Source organism: Oryctolagus cuniculus, chromosome 5 (genome assembly GCF_051225735.1).
Source record: "Oryctolagus cuniculus isolate XC-2025 breed Fujian yellow rabbit chromosome 5, ASM5122573v1, whole genome shotgun sequence".
NCBI lineage: Eukaryota > Metazoa > Chordata > Mammalia > Lagomorpha > Leporidae > Oryctolagus > Oryctolagus cuniculus.
In genome coordinates, this window is record NC_142871.1 from 165046610 (window position 1) to 165069185 (window position 22576).

The following is a 22576-nucleotide window of genomic DNA, read 5'->3' on the forward strand; positions in this document are numbered from 1 at the left end:
CTTTTTTTCGGTAGGTTCTCTTTCAATGCAGAGTCCACTTATGGCAACATCATAAGCCTGAGTAGGATAAAGAAATTCAAATTGTAGTTAAGAAGCTATGTAGTTATATAGTTATGAAGAACCTTCTGCATAATACATTTTTCTTACAAATGATAGGCGAGAGTTTAAGTGAAAAATACAAAAGCTACTTACATAGAATAACACCATAATCAGGTGTCCAGTCTCTATAGCGTTTGTTACACCACTCAGTTACACATGGACTGTCGCTCCACCTCTTCATGGAGGAACGACACTAAACCCTGCCTAGGCTTCATATCCGAGTCACGGCACCATTATGTCGCTCCCCGTCTTCGTGGAGGAACGACACAGGACCCTGCGCTGTTCTTTCGTCTGCTCGGCCCTCCCCGGGTTTGCTGCTGGTTCTTCCCGGGTTGGCTACTGTCCCTTCCACCTCCGTGGAAGGGCGGTTCCCCCTGCCACATTCCCCACTTCCGCAGGGGAGCGGCACACCGCCGGCCGGCTCTCTCGGGGGCTGCACAGGTGTTCCCCTTAGATGTTCCCCTTAGATGTTCCTGGTGCATGCCGTCTCTCTCCTCCTTTATAGTCCTCCTCCGCCAATCCCAATTCGGCTGCCCACATGCCGAGTACGCTGCTCTCCTCCAATCAGGAGCAAGTCCTACAGTTTATTGGCTGAACTGGAGGCAGCTGTGTAGAAGCTGTTTTCTTCTCTCCCAGCGCCATATTGTGGGAGAGCAGATGCATAGAATAAGTCTTAATTCCAGTAACTTAGTCTAGTCCGAGTTGCTCCCCACAATGGACCAAATAATACTTGTAATTAAAATCCACGTGGGGGCTGGCCCTGTGGCTTAGCAGATAAACATGCTGCCTGCGGCTCTGGGATCCCGTACAGGCACAGGTTCACGTTCCAGCTGCTCCACTTCTAACCCAGCTCCCTGCTAATGTGCCTTGGAAAGCGGAGGAAGCACAGCCACATGGGAGACCCAGAAGAAGCTCCTGGCCCCTGGCTTTGATCAGCTTCGGCCTTGCAGCCATTTGGGGAGTAAACCCACGGACTGAAGATCTGTCTATCCATCTCTCTGTCTCGCTGTGTCTCTGTCTCTCTCTCTCTTTCTCTGTAGCTCTGCCTTTCTAATAAATAGATAAATCTTTTTTAAAAAAAAAAATCCATGTACAAATTAGAGGGGTGGTGTGTAACCTTGTAGTTAAGATTCTGGTTAAGATGCCCCCTCCCTTACCAGAGTAGCTGGGCTCAGCAACCAGCTCCAGCCCCTGATTCCAGCCTCTGCGGGTTCAGACCCTGGGAGGCAGAACAACTGGGTTCTGCCACCTGCACGGAGTTCTTGGCTCCTGGCATTGGCCAGGCCCGGTCCCAGCCACTGCAGGCATTGAGGGAGTCAATCAGTGAATGGAGCTGTTTCTCTAGTAAATGAGTATTTCTTAGAAAAACTTACAGATAATGTGTAGCGCTGAGAACATTCGTTGGTGTTGTTTTGTTTTGCAAAGATTTATTTATTAGAAAAGCAGAATGACAGGCATAGGGAGAAGGAGAGAGATTGATTTTCTATCCCCTGGTTCCTAAATGGCTGCAATGGCCAGGGTAGGTCCAGGCTGAAGCCAGGAACTCCGAACTGCACAAGGTCTCCCACGTGGGTGGCAGGGGCCCAAGCACTTGGTCAACAGATTCTCTGTGTGCTGGCCTTTCTGGTCCACTTACCAGTCTTCCTGCATTCCCAAAGGACCACGTGACTAGTGCTGTCCAGTGAAATACAAGTGAAAAGTGACAGAGCGGTGGGACACCTCCTTGCTTCTCTCTCCTGAGGCCAGAACCTAGACGGGGATTGCAGTGTTGCAGGCCGGAGGGTCTGCAGTGCTGAGCACCAGAGGGAGCGGTCCCTGGCCCTGCTGACTCATTTGCAAGAGCAAGACTGAAGCTTCCCTCGCGCTAAGTGGCTGAGACGGAGAGGCTCACGCTTAATTACCCGACACAGACAGCAAATGAAATTGCATACGTAAGGCCGTGAGCCTAGAAGCCGAGCACTGTGCCAAACGTAATTAATAGGACTCTAAGTCACTCAGTACAATCTGCTTTCAAATATTTTTCTGCTATTTTTATTTTAAAATGACATGCTAAGCTACACATTAAATTTAACACATAGAAGGTATAAAATCTGGTAAGAATCTTGGAAAATTGTCAATGTAGACAACACACAGATAAAATCAAACGCTGAATCCTGTTTCTAGCACCAATTATCTTTTCCTGAAAGTGGCCCGGTTCCATTAAACGGCTATAATATAGTCCCTGCCTGGCTCCAGGGCCTAGAATTTTCTTTCCCATGAGGCTTTCCCTCCTGAGGAAATTGTATGGACGAGGACACAGAACTTCAAGTAGGCTTCATTTATCATCTGTGAGTAGCACTACTGTGTATTCTTATTTTTGAAACTACAAAAGAATTGTTACTACCATCAGATGAACCTCTTTAAATTTTACTGTTTGCAAATCAGTGCCCCACATACACACACATCAGAACACATCCCTAATTAAAAGCAGCGGACGTCATTCAGGGGAGGACTGACAATATACCATTTGAACCTCATGACTACACATCTACGGAGGTCAGCACAAGGCTGTATCGGGACCACTGGAAAGAGTTAGAACTCGTGTCAGCTTCACCAAAAATATGCTTCAGTAGCTACAGCCGCTCACAGCAAGTCACTTCACAAGCTGAAAGCAGGGTTAAGTTCCAGCAAGGACAGTGGCAGCCATCGTGGGGGTCAACTCCCGGAACCCAGGTTATCCAAATTTTAAATTCACACAGAAAAACTTTGAGACATTTAGAACAGCTTTTCGTAGACGTGTAGGCTTCTAAGTGGAGCCAGTTCCCTCCAGGCAGCAGATGAAATCTGGCAACCCCTCAATTGCTACTGTAGAACAGCAATGTAAGATAGGGCGACCCGCATCCCCGAGATGACTATGAATTCTCTTTTTCATGTTCATTTACAGCTCATTTCCCCCCATTAGAGATGTGTACTTGGTTGGAAAATATTTCATTATAATCCACACACTTGCTTCAGCTGGATGGCTGGCAGATCACGCTAGTTTAAGAGTTTAAATATTTGTGACTCTGCAATACACAATATTAAAAAGAAAAGAACACAAATTTAATCCCATCAAGGTGGCATGTACCAATGCCATCTCACTAGTCCAAGTGATCAATTTCAGTTCGCAATTGATCATAATGAAAGGACTAAGAGTCAAAGGGAGCACATAAGCAAGTCTAGTACCTGCTAACACTAACCGATAGAATAAATAAAGGGGAGAGTGATCCAACATGGGAAGTGAGATACTCAGCAGACTCATAGAATGGCAGATGCCCTAAATAGCACTCTGGCCTCAGAATCAGCCCTAAAGGCATTCAGATCTGGCTGAAAAGCCCATGAGAGTATTTCAGGCATGGAAAGCCAAGACACTCTGGCAAAAGATCTCTGTGAGTGAGATCTCAGTGGAAAGAACAGGTCTTCAAAGAAGGAGGTACCTTTCTCTGAAGGGAGGAGAGAACCTCCACTTTGACTATGACCTTGTCTAAACAAGATAAGAGTCGGAGAACTCAAGGGGCTTCCATAGCCTTGGAAACTCATGACTGGAGCATAGGGAGATTACTGATGCCATAAACAGGAGTGTCAATTGGTAAAGTCAACAACAGGAGTCACTGTGCACTTACTCCTCATGTAGGATCTCTGTCCTTAATGTGCTGTGCATTGAGATTTAATGCTATAACGAGTACTCAAATAATATATTTCACTTTGTGTTTCTATGGGGGTGCAAACTGTTGAAATCTTTACTTAATGCATACTAAACTGATCCTCTGTAAAAAAAAAAAAAAAAAGAAAAGAAAAGAAAAGAAAAGAAACTATCAACTCCCAACTTGACTCTCACTGGGATTAAACATGACAATAGGTCTGATTTGATTTCATCATCATTAAAAAAAATCATCTATTATTTTTCACTTTATGTTTCTGTGTGGGAGCAAACTGTTGAAATCCTTACTTAATGTATACTAAGCTGATCTTCTGTATATTAAGATAATCAAAAATGAATCTTGATGTGAATGGAAGGGGAGAGGGAGTGGGAAAGGGGAGGGTTGTGGGTGGGAGGGACGGTATGGGGGGGAAGCCATAGTAATCCATTATTCGTACTTTGGAAACGTATATTCATTAAATAAAAGTTAAAAAAAAAATAAAACAAACAAACAAAAAAAAAAAGACCTGGGATATTCCTACGTTCACTTTACCTTGCATGTTTTCTTGTCATGATTTTTATATTAATTTTCTATTTTCTTCCTACTTTACTGGGTTCTGTGTTTTTCTATAAGTGCCCTCAGGGGTTAAATGGCACATTTTGATCCAATCAATGGATTACAAAGGAAAATCTAAAATGTACCTAATAAAACCATTTTTTCTAGAACATTCAGAATTTGCAACAGTGTGGAAGACCTTCCCTACCCTGGGAAACAGGGCCTCAGTGTCACCTTAACCACAGCCCTGAGCACGCAGCATTCCTTCTCTGTGGTTGAGGATGCAAACTACTGAATAAACAGTGGCCATGACGATTCCCACGCACCGCCTCCCTAAAGCACAGGAACAGAGGCCAAGAGGCAGAGTCAAGGGCGTTGGAAGCGCCACCCAGATCACAAAAGCTGTGTGCCCTAGACGGAGTTTCAGAGTCACCCAGAAACTGACTACTAACTTCTACTCCATCATCCCTTCCGTCTTGGGCTAAGTATCACCTCCCCAGGGAGGCCTTCCACGGCCTTCTGGGTCAGGACGAATCCTTCCCCAATCCCCGTGCTGCTCCAGGAAGTAAGAGGAACACAACACAGTCCAAACCCAGCTCCTCTCCCCAGAGCTGAGATATCCGTTGATGATCTCGCCATTCACGCAGATGCCTCGTCGGGACTGTCTGCTCCCCCAAAGGAGTCTCCAAGTCTTGCTGATTTTGACTTTGGATTCTCTCTTTTTTATTTATTTATTTGTTTATTTTTGACAGGTAGAGTGGACAGTGAGAGAGAGAAAGAGAAAGGTCTTCCTTTTCTGTTGGTTTACCCTCCAATGGCTGCTACGGCCGGCGCATCGCACTGATCCGAAGGCAGGAGCCAGGTGCTTCTCCTGGTCTCCCATGGGGTGCAGGGCCCAAGCACTTGGGCCATCCTCCACTGCACTCCCGGGCCACAGCAGAGAGCTGGCCTGGAAGAGGGGCAACCGGGACAGAATCCGGCGCCCCGACCGGGACTAGAACCCGGTGTGCCGGTGCCGCAGGCAGAGGATTAGCCTAGTGAGCCGCGGTGCCGGCCTGGATTCTCTCTTGAATCCAGCTTCTCTCCATCCCCATGGCTGCTGTCTCTCCCCAGGAAACATCCCCTCAGCTCCAATCTGGTTTTCCAGTCTGCACACCCCCTATCTCCACCCCAATCTACAAAGCTACAACTGGAGCACCTAGAATGGAAATCAGACCACAGCGCTTTCTTCCCTCAAACCCTTCAAGGGTCCCCGCAGTGTCCCCGAGTCTGCCTACCTCTCCCCTTCTGCTCCCCTAGTTGCCCTCATATGTTCTATCTTTAAAAAAATTTAAAAAATTACTTGGGTTGGGGGAGTGAGTGAGCAGAGATGGAGAGCGCTCCCGTCTTCTGGTTCACTCCTCAAGTATCCACAACAGCCCCCCGCCTCCCACCAGCACGGCAGGGACTCAGCCACTGCTGCTCCCAGGGACTACACTGGCAGGAAGCCGCAGTCAGGAGTAGAGACCAGCATCAAACCCAGCACTCCAATAAGGGACGCAGGGTTCAACTGTTTTACGGCCCCTAGTATGCTTACCATGCTTCTGGATACGCACTCCGTACTGTCACCTATCAGATGCTAAAAAGAATGAACAACTGAGAGGATCCAAGTCTGTAGCACTTACTAACTGGCCTTCTCTTCTAACTGTCCGTAAACTCCAATTGTCAGTGTCTTTATTGGGTCTGCATTGCAATACCGAGCCCAGCACTGAACCTAGGTAATGCTAACAAATGAGTTCACAAATCAACTACCTTAGCTCAGGACACAAAGTGGAACGTAAATAGGTAGAAAGCAGTGATGTGCTCCTGCATGAAGGAGCCCAAAATCCTTGGGTAGTTTCCTTCAGGAACATGAACTGTGCAAGTACCCAGAGGTAAAATCATAGTAAATTGTTAGCGTGACTTCAAGGAGGAGACACACCCTCCTTTCATTTTACTTATCACTAGGCTAATAGTGACCCAGATAGTAGAAAGGTAGCACCCTACAACAGAAACAGAATTGTCTTGGGAGACAGATCATCAGGAGTAAATTCCAGGCCTGGCTCTGTCTCTGGCTAGCTCTGTGTGACCTGGATCCAGCTGTATCAGAAGCCAGCCCACTCTGTGGACCTCCCATTTATGAGAGCAACTGAAATCGACTTTTCGGCTTTAGCTGGGTTCCTTACTATGGAAACTAAAGGAGTGCTAACATCCCATTCACAGCTGTGTAGCTAAGCTGAATGATGCTATAGATGCAACACTTTCTGCCTGTAGCTCAGCATTTAGCTAGTCTCTCATGAAGCACTAAAGAGGAAAGAGGTGCAACAGTTCACTGAGATGGCCTGAAACTTGTCGAATCGAAATAGCAAACAGTTCTGATAATGAACACGCATATATAAAGAGATGACTCCTGTATCACCAGTCAGGATCCTGAACCTCTCCCTATTGCATTCAGGGTTCTCAGCGAGAGCTTGGAGGAAAGAAAGCTTTCTCTGACTTCTAAATCTCGGGAATCTGGAAAAAACAGTTAAAATAACAGATGCATGAGTCAAGATTCAAGGGCCTGAGGAGGCCAAATTTAATGAGGTAGACAGAGGACAGGCCCATTTAGGCCCAAACATTTCTAAAAGGACCCTGACCTCAGTCTTGCCCCATGTATGTTTAGAAACATGACCTGGTTTAGGAAATGAGACTCTTCTCCTTCACTGGATGGCTTAAAATGAAGCTTCCTCCTGACGCCTGTGTTTTTACTCTACTTGGTGGAGCAGATATTATTTTTTAATTGTGACTGTTCCTAGTTATTTGGGAAAGTTGCCTATTTGTGATTAATGAGCTTTTTGATTATCGTCTTTAAGAGCCTCAGGCCTTTAGGCATGTACACCTGAAAATTAAAATTTATTAACATTAACATAATGAAAGTTAAATGATTTTATGTAATTGTATGATTTATATTTATTTGGGAAGTTATTCAGGCATAATTTATAGGTTATTTTTCTCACCAGCACAACTGCTTTCATTCTCATTTTTACTAAAGGAAAATCTCAAGCGTCTTTGCCCTCTCATGCACAGAAATCCACATCATGGGTTCTCCAATTCTCTCTTGTTATAGCTCCTGTCCCTCCCCCACTGCCCTTGCTTGCTGGTGTGAATCGAGTCAGGCCAGTGTGGGGTAGGGACGAGCACACCGCCTGGCTTCTCACTGCCTGCGGTGCTGCCCCAGGGAAGGGACTCTCGGTCCCACTTCAGCTCAGGGAGCAGCCCTGGTTTTGAAGCTCACGACCTCACTGGCTCAGATGCAGGAAAGAGAGAGAGAACTCTTACTGGATTCCAGTCTCCGTGATGGGCTCCGATTTGGTACAACAGAAAAGCCCAACACAGACAAATGGGTCATGGGACAGTAGTTCATTTCTCATCTGCTTCGTATTTTTCCAAGTTCAGTTCCCCTGGCATTGAACCCCTTAAAGGATAAAAGGCTGGTGGAGGACTTGGGATCCAGGCTTGGAATCCATTCTACTATGTTTACAATCCAGCTTCATATTTGTCTTATCAGTCACACATCCATTTGCACACTCAGCTCAAAATCTTTTCACTCACTCCCAATGCATCTCATACGCCTATGGTATGCACAGCCCTGGACACATTGCTTTGGGAGCTTTGGGGAGCTCAAAGAGGCGGAGGAAAGATGGGCCCAAGCTGCGGCAAAAGATGGAGAAAATGCCTTGGAGGTGTGAAAGGAGAGGAACGGCTTCGGCTCTGCGGCTCTGACACGGCCACCTGGCAGGAAGCTAGAGGACGATGCCCTGTGGGGGAAGGGCCGAGGAACCAAGCGGGGTCTTCCCTCAGTGACCAGCTCCACCTAACGCCTCTAAACAAGGATGCTCGCCCTACAGAATTGCCAACTTCGAAATCATCTTTGTGAAATGAGGCAAACTGTTCAAAAGAAAAGAGAGGCAAACAAACGAATAAACAGACTCCCAAATGATGTAAAATAAACTCAAAGACACACAACCCAAACCCTGGCCTTTGCCCCCCCTGAAAACTCTCGCAATCGCTGCCTCTCCTTGCCAGCTCCTTGGATGACAACCTGGGTCATCCCCAGCGCAGTGCTGGCGGGCCTCACCAAATGTAAAGCTAAAATTACCCTTAACATCAACACACAGAGCTCTGTGCTAACTTAGAAAACAAAAATGGGAGACATAATGTATTTGCAGTAAAAGGAAAACAAACGAGCGACAAAGTGGATATATAAACACATAGAGGAATGCGCATATGTTGGGCACTGGTATATATAGATGCAGTATTATGAATAATGCGCTTCCCATAACCTTTTTTTTTGTTGTTTTAAACAGCACACTCCAGCAGGTATCCACATAAGGAAACCACCCACTTTGAACAGAGACCACGCTGCTGATGCTCTGCTTAGCTCCTGACATGCACGGCCCACCCCCGTCGGCCTGAAGCTCGACTTAGTACCCCCCTGGCATCCTTTTCTCACTCCCTGGAATACCGAGTCATTCAGAAGGGACTGGGCCCTCCGGCCTCACTTCCAGGACCCGCTCGAGTCATTCACTCATGTTTCACGCTGCAGTGGGACTGTCGAAACCTGGGCCTTTTCCCCTGGTGCCCACGGAGATTTCTATGTGCTGTTTTCATCAGCCGCATGACCCCAGCGAGGAGCCCACTCAGCAGAGGTCCAGCTGCACGGCCAGCGGGTCACTGGAGCTCCCTGCCCAGGAGAGCTGCAGCAGGTGTAATGAGGCGGTGCTGGGTGTTCAGTAGCTCCCAGCATCTTTGACTGGGTGGGATGAACTCTTGCTTACAGAGTTACTGATCTACACCTAATGTTCAGTTTCACTCTGACTGTTAATATAAACCTGACTGTTTCATCCCTCCTATCAGAGATCGGCCAGCTACATTACTTGGATCAAACGTGGCCACACCCGTCCGTACTGTTGTCAGTGGTTGCTTTCCCACTGCAGTGGCAGAGCTGAGCAGTAACAAAGCCCAGCTGGAGACAGACCCAGAGCGCCGAACGTGTTTACTACCTGGTCCCTCACAGAAAGTGCTAGCCGATTCCTGCCTGCTCCTGCCCACGGGGCGTTCGCCACCTCCCGGGGTGGGGCCCCGTCCCCATGGACACCAGCCTGCGGACGACTGCCTGCCTGTCTTGTGGCCGCTTCCTGACTCCTTTCAAATCCACGCCTGAGAACTTGCATGCTTGTAGTGACCACTAAAGCGCATTTCCTAAGCTGATCTTTGAGGGTCCTCAGTTCAGCCCTCCGCCCCACGCCCATCCTCCGCCCCACTCCCACCCTCCGCCCCACTCCCACCCTCCGCCCCACTCCCACCCTCCGGCTCACTCCCACCCTCTGCCCCACTCCCACCCTCCGGCTCACTCCCACCCTCTGCCCCACTCCCACCCTCCGCCCCACTCCCACCCTCTGGCTCACTCCCACCCTCCGCCCCACTCCCACCCTCCGCCCCACGCCCATCCTCTGCCCCACTCCCACCCTCCAGCTCACTCCCACCCTCCGCCCCACTCCCACCCTCCGCCCCACTCCCACCCTCCGCCTCACTCCCACCCTCCGCCCCACTCCCACCCTCCGCCCCACTCCCACCCTCCGGCTCACTCCCACCCTCCGCCCCACTCCCACCCTCCAGCTCACTCCCACCCTCCGCCCCACTCCCACCCTCCGCCCCACTCCCACCCTCCGCCCCACTCCCACCCTCCGGCTCACTCCCACCCTCCGCCCCACTCCCACCCTCCAGCTCACTCCCACCCTCCGCCCCACTCCCACCCTCCGCCCCACTCCCACCCTCCGCCCCACTCCCACCCTCCGGCTCACTCCCACCCTCCGCCCCACTCCCACCCTCCGGCTCACTCCCACCCTCCGCCCCACTCCCACCCTCCGCCCCACTCCCACCCTCCGCCCCACTCCCGGAGCTCCCACTGCTGCTCTCGCCCCACGCTTTCCTCTGTCTCGGTCACTGTGCTGCCTTTTGCTGCCCCTCTGCCCAGCCCGGAACAGCTCCGCTCCGCTTTCCTCCACGGGGCCTCCTCCGGCCGATGCCCCATTGGCTTCTCCACGTTCAGTCCCTGCTGCCGGGTATTCTCTTGCTCACAGGCCACTTCTGGCTAAATGATCTGCTCACCTTATAGATTCTAACGGTGACAGAACATCAGCTAGGATAAAGACTACAAGAGAGTCTGCAGAGAGGAATCCACTTGGGGGACGGTCCCCTGTTAGATGTCGCATCCAAACCGTCCTGGATCTCAGCATGTGGACCAACTACACTTGAGCCAAAGCCCCCTGCCCCAAGGCACTCCTCATTGAAGGTTACGCCACAGATTTGACTCTGCTCAAGGTATTTCACATTTGTGCCTTGACTCTCCTTGAACAGTGAATACGTCTCAATGGGGTGACGGATGCGTGCTGACTGCAGTGCTGGGAACTTACAGGGACTAAAAATGTAAGTGACCGTGAGATGGGAAAACATATTGTGCTTTATCGACTGACTTTCCATATCTGCACAAAGAAGCCCAGAACTCTGAATCACCTGCTTACTAGATATTGTCAATTATGGAGGGAGAGGGGCAAATCTTCCATGAAGATGAATCTCAGGTCCCAGACAGGGATTTGGATGGTCAGGTTTCTAACAGGCTGAACATTCACAAATAAATGTCTACAGTTTTAACAAAATAACAAACTCTTTCTGTAAAATCCCTAAGCAAGAGGGTCTGAAATTTTTTCTCTCTTGCTTTCTGTTCTTCCTCTGTTCTTCAGTCTTCTCTCTGGTCAAATCTCCATGTGTCCCCAGGGTGAGCAGTCTCACCCCAAAGCCTGGCCTACCATCCAGGAGGCCACAGCACACTGGGTCAGGCCACTGGAATGGAAGCCTCCTTCAGAAATTAAACCCAAACTGCGGTTTGTGCTGCTGCTGAAAGCAATGACCACCGACAACTAATGTCTGTGGCTCCGAGTTCTTTAAAACCACTGCCAGCCCCTCGCCTTCCACTCGAGCCCACCAATTACTCTTGTCTGGGAACTCACATTCTTAACTGCTTTTGCAAACATAAATGAAAGTACTCAAAACTAACGGCTGAAAGGAGGTGAAAAATGATACGCTTCAAACTCATTCACAGGTCCAGAGGAGTTGAGCTTCCCATTTTAGGAAAATGTCTGTATATATGTAGATAATCCATATGTAGCAGATAATCCTTCAAGCCCCAAATGGGGTATGTGCATAAAAAGTCAAGTTGTGTGCCCAGTTTCCAAGTAAATGCCAGGTAGGTTGGCCAGGCTGACCAACAGGGCAGGCTCTCAGGCATGGCAGAGTTAAGTAACTGCTATTGTCAACCACACCACACCGTTGAAGTGTTAGGAGCCATCTCTCTCTCTTCTCTGCCAAACTCTAAAACCTGTCTTTGAAAGGCTGTGGGCACCGCATTCACAGAGCAGACAGGCGGCAGAGAAGGGCGGGAGAGGTTGTGTGTTTCTGTGGATCCGTTTTTAGGAAGATCTGAAACTCCAGACAGCAGTGTGCAAACACTGACATGTGCAAAACTGGGGGGAAAGAAGTCATCCTGTGTTGAAAAATCAAAGCCATTTTACAGCATACACACATCAAGGAGAGGGGATAGTCTTTAAATATATAGTTAGCCTTTTAGCCTCTCTCTGTGGAAAGCTCTGGACTGCTCAGAGCAACACTGAAATTTTATTGTTACAGTCAGAGCTTCCCCTGCTATCTCATTGTTCCCCAGCTCAGAGATGATTTTTCCACCTGGCCCCTTCCACGACCGCCCGGATGATGAAGGCGCAGCAAGCAGCTTGTCTCACCAGCAGTCTCCGCTCGTGGCTGAATCTCCAGGGGCACAGCCTTGTGAGGAAGCTCACCGCCATCTGGAATGCTAATGCCCGCTAGGCTGACACGTCTGGGAAACTCAGGCATTGGACCGAGGTGCTCAAGACAAGCCAAGGGCGCTGGTGGGTTGATCCCAATCAAAACTCATGGGGACAGAGCTGGTAGAACGACATACAGAAAACAACGTCGCTGTTAGGATGGCTGGCACACTGGGGACGGGGCAGTGGCCTCCCAGTCACACAGCCAGGCCTACCAGCTCCAGTGGTCAACCGCATGCTATATGTGTGTGTGCTGGACCAAGAGTGGGGCATTAGCCAATCCTGAGAGCTATGCAGGTTTCAGTTTGGACTTGTGATCCAGTGCCCGCCTTCCTGCAGGCCTTGAGTTTCCATTGGTAGAGACAGTTCCAGCAGAATGACTCTCCGGACCTCTTACCCTGTCCCCACCAGGAGGAGTCAATGACATGACTGGTCTAGATTTCTGGATTAGGTAGAGCTAATCTACTAAAGGACCTCGAATACTGGGAATTGGTCTTTTTTCCCATGCTCTCCACTTCAAACAAATGACAGCCTCTGCCTTTTCCGCAGACTTTAGCTCTCCCTTGGTCATGGCAGACCCAACCGGCAGACGTGTGAAGCAGGCAGTCCAATGGGTTTAGGAGAAATAAAGCTGACCTTCTCTTTTCTCCACCTGCTCCAATGTCTTAAACTCAGCAGGGGCCCTATGTGACCCCCTCAAGAGACCAAGTTCCCCTGCACTCCTGAGATGCCGTAGTAAGGTTTGATTTTCCTACTCTGGGCTGCAAAATGAATGCTGCAGCTGCAGGCTTGAAGTCCACGTTTGAGGCCAATGACAACAGGCCAGCTTGAATTCACGGGAGCGCAAGGTTAATACATTATGAGAATGTTCAGGTGACACAGGGAACATAAAGCGGAGTCAACTCCACCCAGGCAATCAGAGGGACCCTGTCTCTCACTCTGCGATGTGCTGCTTTTCTCATTGTCTGCAGACTGCACAGTTCTGCTTCTCAGGCCCGAAGGACGAGACACGTGGCTGCCAAACGCACTCAGGCACCATGTCTGTCAGTTCCAAACACTGGAAAGGCCTAGGTCTACTTCTCTTAAACCCACTACTCCTGGGTAAAAATTCTAACGGCCCCAGCCTGGGTCAGGTGCCCACACTCCTAGACAGAAAATCAACTGTAGAGGAAGGAGCGGGGCTCACCAGTTACAGAAGGGGTCAAGAGAAACAGCTGAGGCACAGCCAGACACTGGTGGGGGAAGGCACCCCCAGGGGAATGACTTTCCATGCTAGCTGACCCTTTACTGTCTGACCTTAACATTTTAAATACTGCCATGCTGCAATACTAGGATTTATGAGGGCTACTGATGAATAAAATATTCATTATTTATTGTTCAAACTAAAATACTTCTGGGGACCAGCACCGTGGCGTGGCAGGCACCTGCGGTGCCAGAATCCCATATAGACACTGGTTTGAGTCCTGCTCCTCTTCCGATCCCGCTCTGAGCTATGGCCTGGGAAAACAGTGGAAGATGGCCCAAGTGCTTGGGCCTCTGCACCTGAGTGGGAGACCTGGAAGAAGCTCCTGACTCCTGGCTTCGGATTGGCATAGCTTCGGCCATTGTGGCCAACTGGGGAACGAACCAGCGGATGGAAGACCCCTATCTCTCTCTCTCTGCCTCTCCCTTCTCTAACTCTGACTTTCAAATAAATAAGTCTTAAAAAAAAAAAAAAGACAATTCTGGATGTGAAAGTGGGTATGAGAAATAGTTTAAATAATTTAAAATATTCAACACTTATTGACTCATAAACTGGTTTCAAAATGTACCCTTTTTTTATTTATTTGAAAGGCAGAAAGACACAGAGACATGCAGATAAAGATTTTCTATCTGTTAGTTCACTGCCCAAATGCCTGCAAAAACTAGGGTAGGGGAAGGCTGAAGACAGGAGCCAGGAACTCCATCTGGTTCCTCCAGGTTTGTGCAGAACCAACTACTTACTGCCCTCCAGGATGTGCACCAGGAAGAAGCAGGAACCAGGAGCAGAGCTGGGCCTGGAATCCCGGCACTCTAACATGGGAAGTGGGATTCCAACCAGAATCCAAATTACTATGCCAAATGCCACAGCTAGACTCAATGGATCCAGAAACTGTTTTCAAAATCAAAATTATTTTTAGAAAAACTTCTTTATTTTATGCACATTTTAAAGTAACATAAATAAAGGCTGGCACTGAGATGTAACGGGTTAAGCCCCTACCTGTGACGCTGGCATTGCACATGGACCATGGATGTCAGTTCTAGTCACTGCTCCATTTCCGATTAGCTCCCCACTAATGGCTTGGGAAAAGCAGAGGAAGATAGCCAAGTGCTTGGGCCCCTACTGCCCATGGGAGACCTAGAAGCTGCTCCAGGCTCCTGGGTTTGCTCTGGCCCAGCCCTGGCTGTTGCAGCCATTTGGGGAGTGAACCCGCGGATGGAAGATATCTTTCTCTCTCTGTAACTCTACCTTTCAAAAAAAAAAAAATTCTTGCCAGTGAAACAGTGAAAAACAGAATTGAGACGATTTCCCCTTTGGTAGGACTTACCTGAGCCTATTAACCTTGTCAGGAACCAGGGCCTTCATCCGGGACCTATCTGGGATGCCAGCATGCAGCACGCAGGCGGTTGCTTAACCCCCTGGGCCAGAATGCCAGCCCCAGCCCCAAGACTTTTTAAAGGAACTGCCTTTCTGCTTTGATTCAAAGTACAGATATTAAATACTTCAACAAGACAAAGCTCATCATACATAATTCTGTGATTCTTTATAAGCCTTAATTTCATTCCACTGTTCTCCAGAAAAAAAATTTATCCAATACCAGAAATCCCATAAAAATTTATTTCTATTATAGAGCCATTCTAAATCAGAATTACAGAATTTTGAAATTAAATTCTGCACTCAGAACAAGTGACTTTACCATTGGGTCCTCATCACATTCTGATGACATAATACCTTCTCGGTTGTAGAGCTTGTTTTTAATAATTGCAATTCTCCAAAAGCTATTCATGCTGAAATTTTTGGGCGTACTCCATTTTTAACTGAATACTTTAAGATTCCAACTGATTTGGGAAAAACGTAAAAGATTCATACATTCAACAAAACTGTAGAACACTTGGGGTGAGAAATACAAAGTGTTTCAAAGGCTGGCACTTACAAAAAGTGACATAAACCAAAGAAACCAACAGTGTTCTTGCCACACTGAAGTACTTTTTTGTATGTAAATTCATCCTTGACACAAAAAATTTGTAGTTCATTTACTCTGGGCAAGCATACACATATCTGCAAATTCTTTACAGCTACAGCATCTGGCTCTAGTGATAGAATATCACTGGATGCAACTATGAATTATATGTATTTTACGTTTTATTGTGTATACGTATTACATGTATACATGTATGCATACATTATGCATCTTTTATTTACATTTAATATTCTATTAACTATTCCATTAAAATTAATCAATTATATATATAATAAATTCAAAGTATATTTTGAATATACCTTTCTTAATCTGGTAAGAAAGCTCTTGGTAATCAATCTATTAATCAATTAACTTGAAAGGCCACTAGAAACAGAAAGAGAACAGGTTCTCATCTGCTGATTCACTCCTCAAATGCTTACAACCAATGAGCAGGCAGGAGCTGGGGCCAGAAGCACAGTTGTGGTCTTCCACGTAGGTGGCAGGAACACACAACCTGAATCCATCCCCACTGCTTGCCTGGGTCTATGTCAGCAGGAAGCCCGAGCCAGAAGTAGAGCCACATCTTGAACTTGGGCACTCCCATAAGGGTTACAGCTGTCTTAACCAGTAGGCCAAACACTCACCTCCAGAATGCTTTTTTCAATAAAACATCTGACCAAAAAAATATAAATCATTTAATCATAAATGTTTGACTTTTTGGCTATTTTCTTAAAAAAAAAAAGATTTATTTTATTTATTTGAAAGGCAGAGTTACAAGAGAGGGAGGGAGAGACAAAGAGAGAGAGAGAGAGAGAAGAAATCTTCCATCCGCTGGTTCACTTGCCATTTGGGGAGTGACCCCTGATGTCGGGCCAGGCTAAAGCCAGGAGCCAGGAGCTCCTTCTGGGTCTCTCATGTGGATGCAGGGGCCCAGGCAGCGGCTTTACCCACAACACCACAAGTCAGCCCCTGCACTATTTTCCATCAGGAGTACAATAATATCCAGTTGATTTAAAAAAAAAAAAAAAAGAAAAAAAAAGAAACTTCAAAAGATTTCCCTTGATCCCATAAACTGTATGGGGAAAATTTAAAATTTTTGGAATTAATTTAAATAATTTCTCACATGAAGCATCTGATAAGATGACCGTGCTATGAATGGCTTGATAACCTGCCGACTGCACATTTCCTTTGCTTATGGAGCCAAGACAGTATCAGCTACAGCAGCATATGGGAAAATCTGAACTCCAAAAGGAATGAAATTAACTTAGGATGACAGTTATTTGATCCAAAGGCAAAGCCATTCTTCAAAAGATAATATGAAGAAACACTGCGTGTGAACAACTCTCATCTTTGGAAATTCTAGGGGGATGCTGATGCTTCCTCAACACACTAATTTCTTTTGGAAATATTGTCAGGGATACTGCTGTGCCCTCGTGTGAAAGGCAATTACTGAATGGTTACACACTCGGTACCAACTTTCCCGAGAAAGTCAGTAATTCATTTTTCCTCACAGTACTTTTAAGGAGGGAGTTAATAGCTACCGAAAGAACGTATTGAAAAATTAAAAGAAAAATAAAAACCAGATGACTAAAAAGTACAATAAATGAATACTTAGGACGTATTCAAACTCCCTGTGACATGGACAGGTCCTGACGGCAGGACACGTGGGCTGTTCCCTGCACACTGCACGGCCTCCTTCCCTCTTCCCCACAGATTTCAGCAGCACCTTTTCACAATTCTCAACGTCCCAGGTGACCTGGTGCCAGGAGTCGGGTACCCTGGAAGCTGAGAAATGGGCCTTTGACAGCTGGCTGGTGGCTGCAGGAGCGGAAGATTTAAACTCTTCCCCCACACCACATCAGATAGGGGCTGGGGGTGGAGGTGATGCAGGCGGGAGGTAGCAAGGAAGGGCTGAGGTCCCCAGCCCCTCCCTAGAGCCCTGCCTACTCTCAACCCCCTGCCCCTGCCAAGTTCCTGAAATCCACAGCTTCCATGACGCTGCCGCCCAGAACCAGCACAGGCCAAAAATAACCAACGGCACCCCGTCACGATCTAATTGGAATATCACAGTAACATTACTATGGTAGACATTTTCACTCCCATTATGCACCTGACTCCAGGAGCCTTCTGAGACTTCCAAAAAAGGGCAGTGTAACTGGTGCTATTCAGATTCCCACCCCATTCCTGCCCCCACCCCCTGCCCCCATACCTCCATTAAAATCCACTTAAACTCCACCCCAGCCCCCAGCCCCTAGGCCTTCAGACCATGCAAAGCGATGGCCCTGACACCTGTTGGGCGCATCTCACTCTTGAACACGCCACAGCCCCTCTCAAGTGCGTGCTTTCACTTAGCTAACAGCTGCTGTTCCTCCGTTAACTTGTCCTTGAATTCGTCGTGTCCGGGCGAGAACCTGGACCCGGCCGTCCCCCGACAGGGAGAGCTCACCGGCCAGCTGCTGTCGTCTCAACACAGTTCATTTCAAGAGCACCTGCACGCAGGAAGAGGCTGGCCCAGCGGCACTGTGAGAGCAAAGACGGGAAGGCTGCTGCTCAGCAGATTCAGGCTCCACACACGTGTTCCCCACGCTGCGGCAGGACACCCTGGCAGTGCTGGCTGTTCCCAGTCAAAGTCTGTCAAGCCCATCTGCTCATCCTAATGCAACCTGCAATAGTGATACGTTATTTACGGAATGAGAACTCCGAGACAACACCAACTTGGAAGGAATAAAGACCTAACTGGAAGTGTTCTGGGCAGATTCAGGTGGGTGGTCACTATCCTGTCATGCCTCTGCTAAGAAAATGCAATTCACATAGCTAAGGAAAAATCAGAGTCCCTGTGAGCTACAAGGCATACGGCATACACTCAGAGCGTTGGAAGCTCCTTATCTTCTTCAGTGGCCCCCAGTGAGATCATCTATAAAATAAGCATCATTTCTTCATCAGATTTACATCCTTCAGCTTTCCTACTCCAGGTATTGTTACTCAGACTTGAGAGTGCAGGTACTAAGATGCCAAGCGCAAAGTTCATTTGTCCCACTGACATCAGTTGTTGGTCTGCCCAGCAATGCTGATCCCTTGTTTTGACAACGGTACCCCAGTTTTCTACAAGTGAACTAACCTTGTGTTTGTTAAACATTATGTTCCCATCCCCAACTAACCAACCAAAAAAAGAAAAGCAGCAAGGCCAAATCAGTCACCTCTCCGTCAGGGACATGGCTCTTGTGAAATGTCACAAAGAATGTTTTGTTCCAAGACATTCCAGCGGGCGCACCTTGAAGTGCCTGTCCCAGATACCAGAGCCACCCTCGTTCCTGTCCTTCTGGGGCCTGGCTCTGGAACGCTTCCACCGGTTCTGTGAATTCCTGAGTGTCTTTTCAGTCGTGTCTGCCCCCCCCCCCCCTAGTTTGAGCTGGCCAGAATTGATTTCTATGGTTAACAGCCAATGCACCTTGGCTCACTCAGAAATTAAAGCCAAATCTGTCTGACTCCAGAGTCTGCGATCTGAACCACAGCATCTGGGTGCCTCCCTTAGCCACCCTGGCGCCAAACAGGCCCACATTCTGTCTTGTTCTGATGGGAGAATACTGGAAGGAACGACCTCTCCTTAGTAAAACCTGACCCTCACCCCCACACCCCCCCATGCTGTCCTGGCCAGCTGTGATTTCCTGTGGGTCAGCCGGGAGACACGTGCTAACACGGGACCTTCCTCCTCCTGTCTTGCTTAGTCTACGCTCTGCTTCAACAGAATCACCGGCAGGGCAGCCTTCAGATAAGCAGCACTCCTACGAATACTCTAGGGCTTCCACATCAGCCTTTTGTTCAAGATGCTGATGGACATGCAAGACCCAAGGTACCAGCATTTCTCACACGTATCACGGACATTTTCCAAGCTAGAGAAAACAAAGTTTCCGGGGAGGGAGGGAAGGAGGGAGGGAGGGAGCAGCACTGATTAATAAAGAATGGGACCAGATACCCAACAGCCTTTTTAAACAGTGTCAAGTGGCAAAACTGCTGATGCAGAGAACTGTGTAAAAATTCTCTCTTCATAAAACAACACATGTGCAAAGGACACTGCCCCTAGAACTGCTGCCTCAGCTTGGCACAGCTGGCATTTGCCTCTGCTAAAATTCTGGACGCCCCTTGTATTAATTTATGCAAAGGGAGGGAAGAGAGAAGGCACTGAGAAAGCAGCAATCACACAGAGAAAGTTGAAAACCCAACACAAAGAGGAAGAGGGAATGTAGGCCACGGCTCGCCAAAGTTTTAAGCTGTTAGTGACAATGATTTGAGTCAGATTTAGTTTTAAAAAGTAAAAGCGCAACATATGATCTCATCAAAGATATTCTGGCACACAGAACTGGATGAGTGGCTTTGTACCAGTTTTCTATTTCTGCAGGCAATGACATCAACAAACCAAAGGGCAAACTAGGAGAAAATGATCCCAAAGCTCCAACTGTGGCAAAGAGCGAGAACTCTGTGGGGGACGTGGGAGAGCTCTGAGTTTTCCAAATGCGCAGAATTGAGAGCAGCGGTCATGAGCTATCAGCCACTGGACTCACCCATCTCATGGATGGGCATGTCAAGGCCCAGAAAGACCAAACTCGGTTCCTCCAAAGTCACAGACCCAATGGGTGCAGGTCTGAGAAGAAAAAGCAAGCAGCCTGACTCCAAGCAGTCTTTCCTTCCCACTCTGTTGCCCTAACTACCCATGTTCTTGGGCTGAATTCACACTAAGGCGAGCCTTCATCACATCAAGCAAAGATGTGACTGGGCCTGCCTGACAAAGTCATCAGTGAAGTATCTCACTGTCTTGCTTGCTCCCCTTCCTTCTAATCCCAGGAGCCTTAGCCGTGAAAAAGGTGTTTGCCCAGCCTCCTGGGCTCCGTGGGCCAGAAGCAGAGGAGAGAACTGCAGGTGAGAAAGCCCGACACAGCCTTACTCGATGCACCCCGACCCACGCCTCCTGCAGTGAGAAACAGGCACCGCTTGCTTCCGTGACATGCAGCTGCCACGCTGTCATTTCTAGGTTCCTGGCTCTTTTCCGTCACGGGTTCTCCCAACTTCACTGAAAGGCTCCTCTTCTTAACCCAGCAACGTTAACTTTCTCTTACTTGCTCTATCCTGCTGTGAAAAGGCAGAGGTTCCACCCCAAAACTGACTCAGTGCTTAAAAGGTAGCTGCTCCGTGGTGGAGTCACACACAGGCAAACAAAGCCAACTCTATCGTGTAGAAACTAAAACAACGCAAAAAACCCCACACGGATCCTGTGTCTGATGCAACAGCTAAACCCAGCAAAATCTACTGAGTGCCCGGGGTGTGCAGTCACTCTGCCGGTGTTGGGGAAAAGCAAGAGACGTTCCCCCTCTCACATCTAAACATCTAGAGGAGAAACACAAGAGCAAAGGAGCCCAACACCTCCAGCGGTGTGATAAGTAAAACGCGCTCCATGGCCGTCTTGCTGCCAAATGGGGGACTTGGCTGATCTGACTCACCTTGGCATTTCTGTTCCCCTGCTGCCGCTCTTCAACAATGACTCTGAAAAATGAAACGAGCCAAAGCCTGGTGACAGGGACCAGAGGAGAAGAGGAAGAGCCTGCAAATCCCACCGCTGCTCAGATAACCTAGAACCGACTATTGAATCAACACGGGAGGTCGTGGTTCCAATTTAGAGCTCTGAAAGATGAAAAGAATTAATCACTTCTCATTCATTCGCATTTGTCCTCGATTCCATTCTGTGAAACTACGTGCCAAATTGCCTAACTCAACAAATACGTAAGTCCTCTGCACTCCCAGAGAAACCCCCAGCCCCCAAGAGCCCCGCAGAGGCAGCGGAAGCAGCTGTGTTTGGAGGAAGTATTTAGCCCTCCTGAAACTGGCTCTAGGTGCGTAATTAGCTACAGGATCCCTCAATTATCTCAGTCTAGGGAAGGAGGGAAGAGTAACGTAAGAAACCTCACTGTCTACAGGTGCTCCGGCTGCTATTACAGTGAAAGTCAAATGCGGCACTTGCTAAGATAGGGGACAGTCAATTACAGGATTATAGTTCCTAAAGTCCTACTGAAAATGAAACTAAGAATAATAATATGTCCCACATCTACAGTTTCCACTCAGAATGACCTTGAGGGAACATTTAGAATATATTTAAGGAAGTGGGAAAGGCTTGAATGACACTAATGGCATTCATTTTCCATGGTAATACTTTATTTACCACGCTAACAGTTGCTATAGACTCTTAACTGAAGGTGCGAATGGATGTTAGGTGAGCTCTTTTGATTTCTATTAGTAATGTAAATAACACATAATGAGTCCTTTAGCTCATTTTTCAGACAACTCATGACAGCCAATCAGTCCAGATATTGTTCAGTCCAACCATCACCCCACATGAAAAGCTTCACTCAGCAGCACCGCCATGACACTGCGCACAGGGCTGGTCCTTCACACGGCCGGTTTGCTGGGCCAGCGTGTACAGGTTCCTCCTGCCGACTCGTCATTGCAAACAACACCATCAGCTTTCTCCTACCACAGTCATCATATTTACTACTATTCTGCTATGTGATGACGATGCTGTCACTCAGCTCCCCAACTCTTCACACTCAGGATGGTGGCTCGGTGTCAGGACTGTCTCATCCTAGTCTGCCATGACTGCTGCCACAGTGACACGATTAAACTTACTCACCCGGTTTTACGCTGATTTGTGCTTCCCTCAAAATGACCCTCATACTTCAGAATGTGACCAGGGGTGGGGTAATCAGTCAAAGTGAGGGCATGAAATGGGTCCGAATCCAGTGTGACTGTGTCTCCAAGAGAAGAGATGAGGGCACAGACAGAGGGACCCAGGGGAGCCCCAGGAGAGACGGTGGGCTGTCTACTAGCCAGGGAGACCGACCTCAGGACAAACCAGCCCTGCTGACTCCTTGAACTTGGACTCCCAGCCTCCAGGGTGGTGAAGAAATGAAGATCAGCTGCTTCAGCCCCAAGCAGACCAATGCACCTGAACCTAGCCCTGCAAATCCCTGACTTTTCAGTCACTAGAGCCAATGCATTCACTTCCCCAAACAAAACCCCACCTTGCTGACAAAACATAATGAATGTTGAACAACTTATAAGCTCTCACTTCAAGCTAGCTAATGCTGGCTCCTGTAAT

At 48.1% G+C, this 22576-nt stretch overlaps 1 protein-coding gene and 1 long non-coding RNA gene across 26 annotated transcripts in view; both read right to left on the bottom strand.

Annotated features, from left to right (window-relative positions):
- LOC149126847 (uncharacterized) overlaps window positions 1-22527 on the bottom strand; it is a 29878-nt gene extending 7351 nt beyond the window's left edge. The window contains exons 1-4 of one of the 4 annotated variants that reach the window (XR_016234854.1): window positions 22109-22514; window positions 20925-21105; window positions 17775-17952; window positions 10827-12352 (exon numbers count right to left, since the gene is read on the bottom strand). This is a non-coding gene — a long non-coding RNA (uncharacterized LOC149126847). Of the gene's footprint in view, window positions 1-10826; window positions 12353-17774; window positions 18096-20924; window positions 21106-22108 lie in introns of those variants that run through there. The other 3 variants (XR_016234853.1, XR_016234856.1, XR_016234855.1) reach the window with 3 other exon arrangements.
- FARS2 (phenylalanyl-tRNA synthetase 2, mitochondrial) overlaps window positions 1-22576 on the bottom strand; it is a 495105-nt gene that overhangs the window by 241798 nt on the left and 230731 nt on the right. The gene's annotated exons all lie outside the window — the stretch shown is intronic.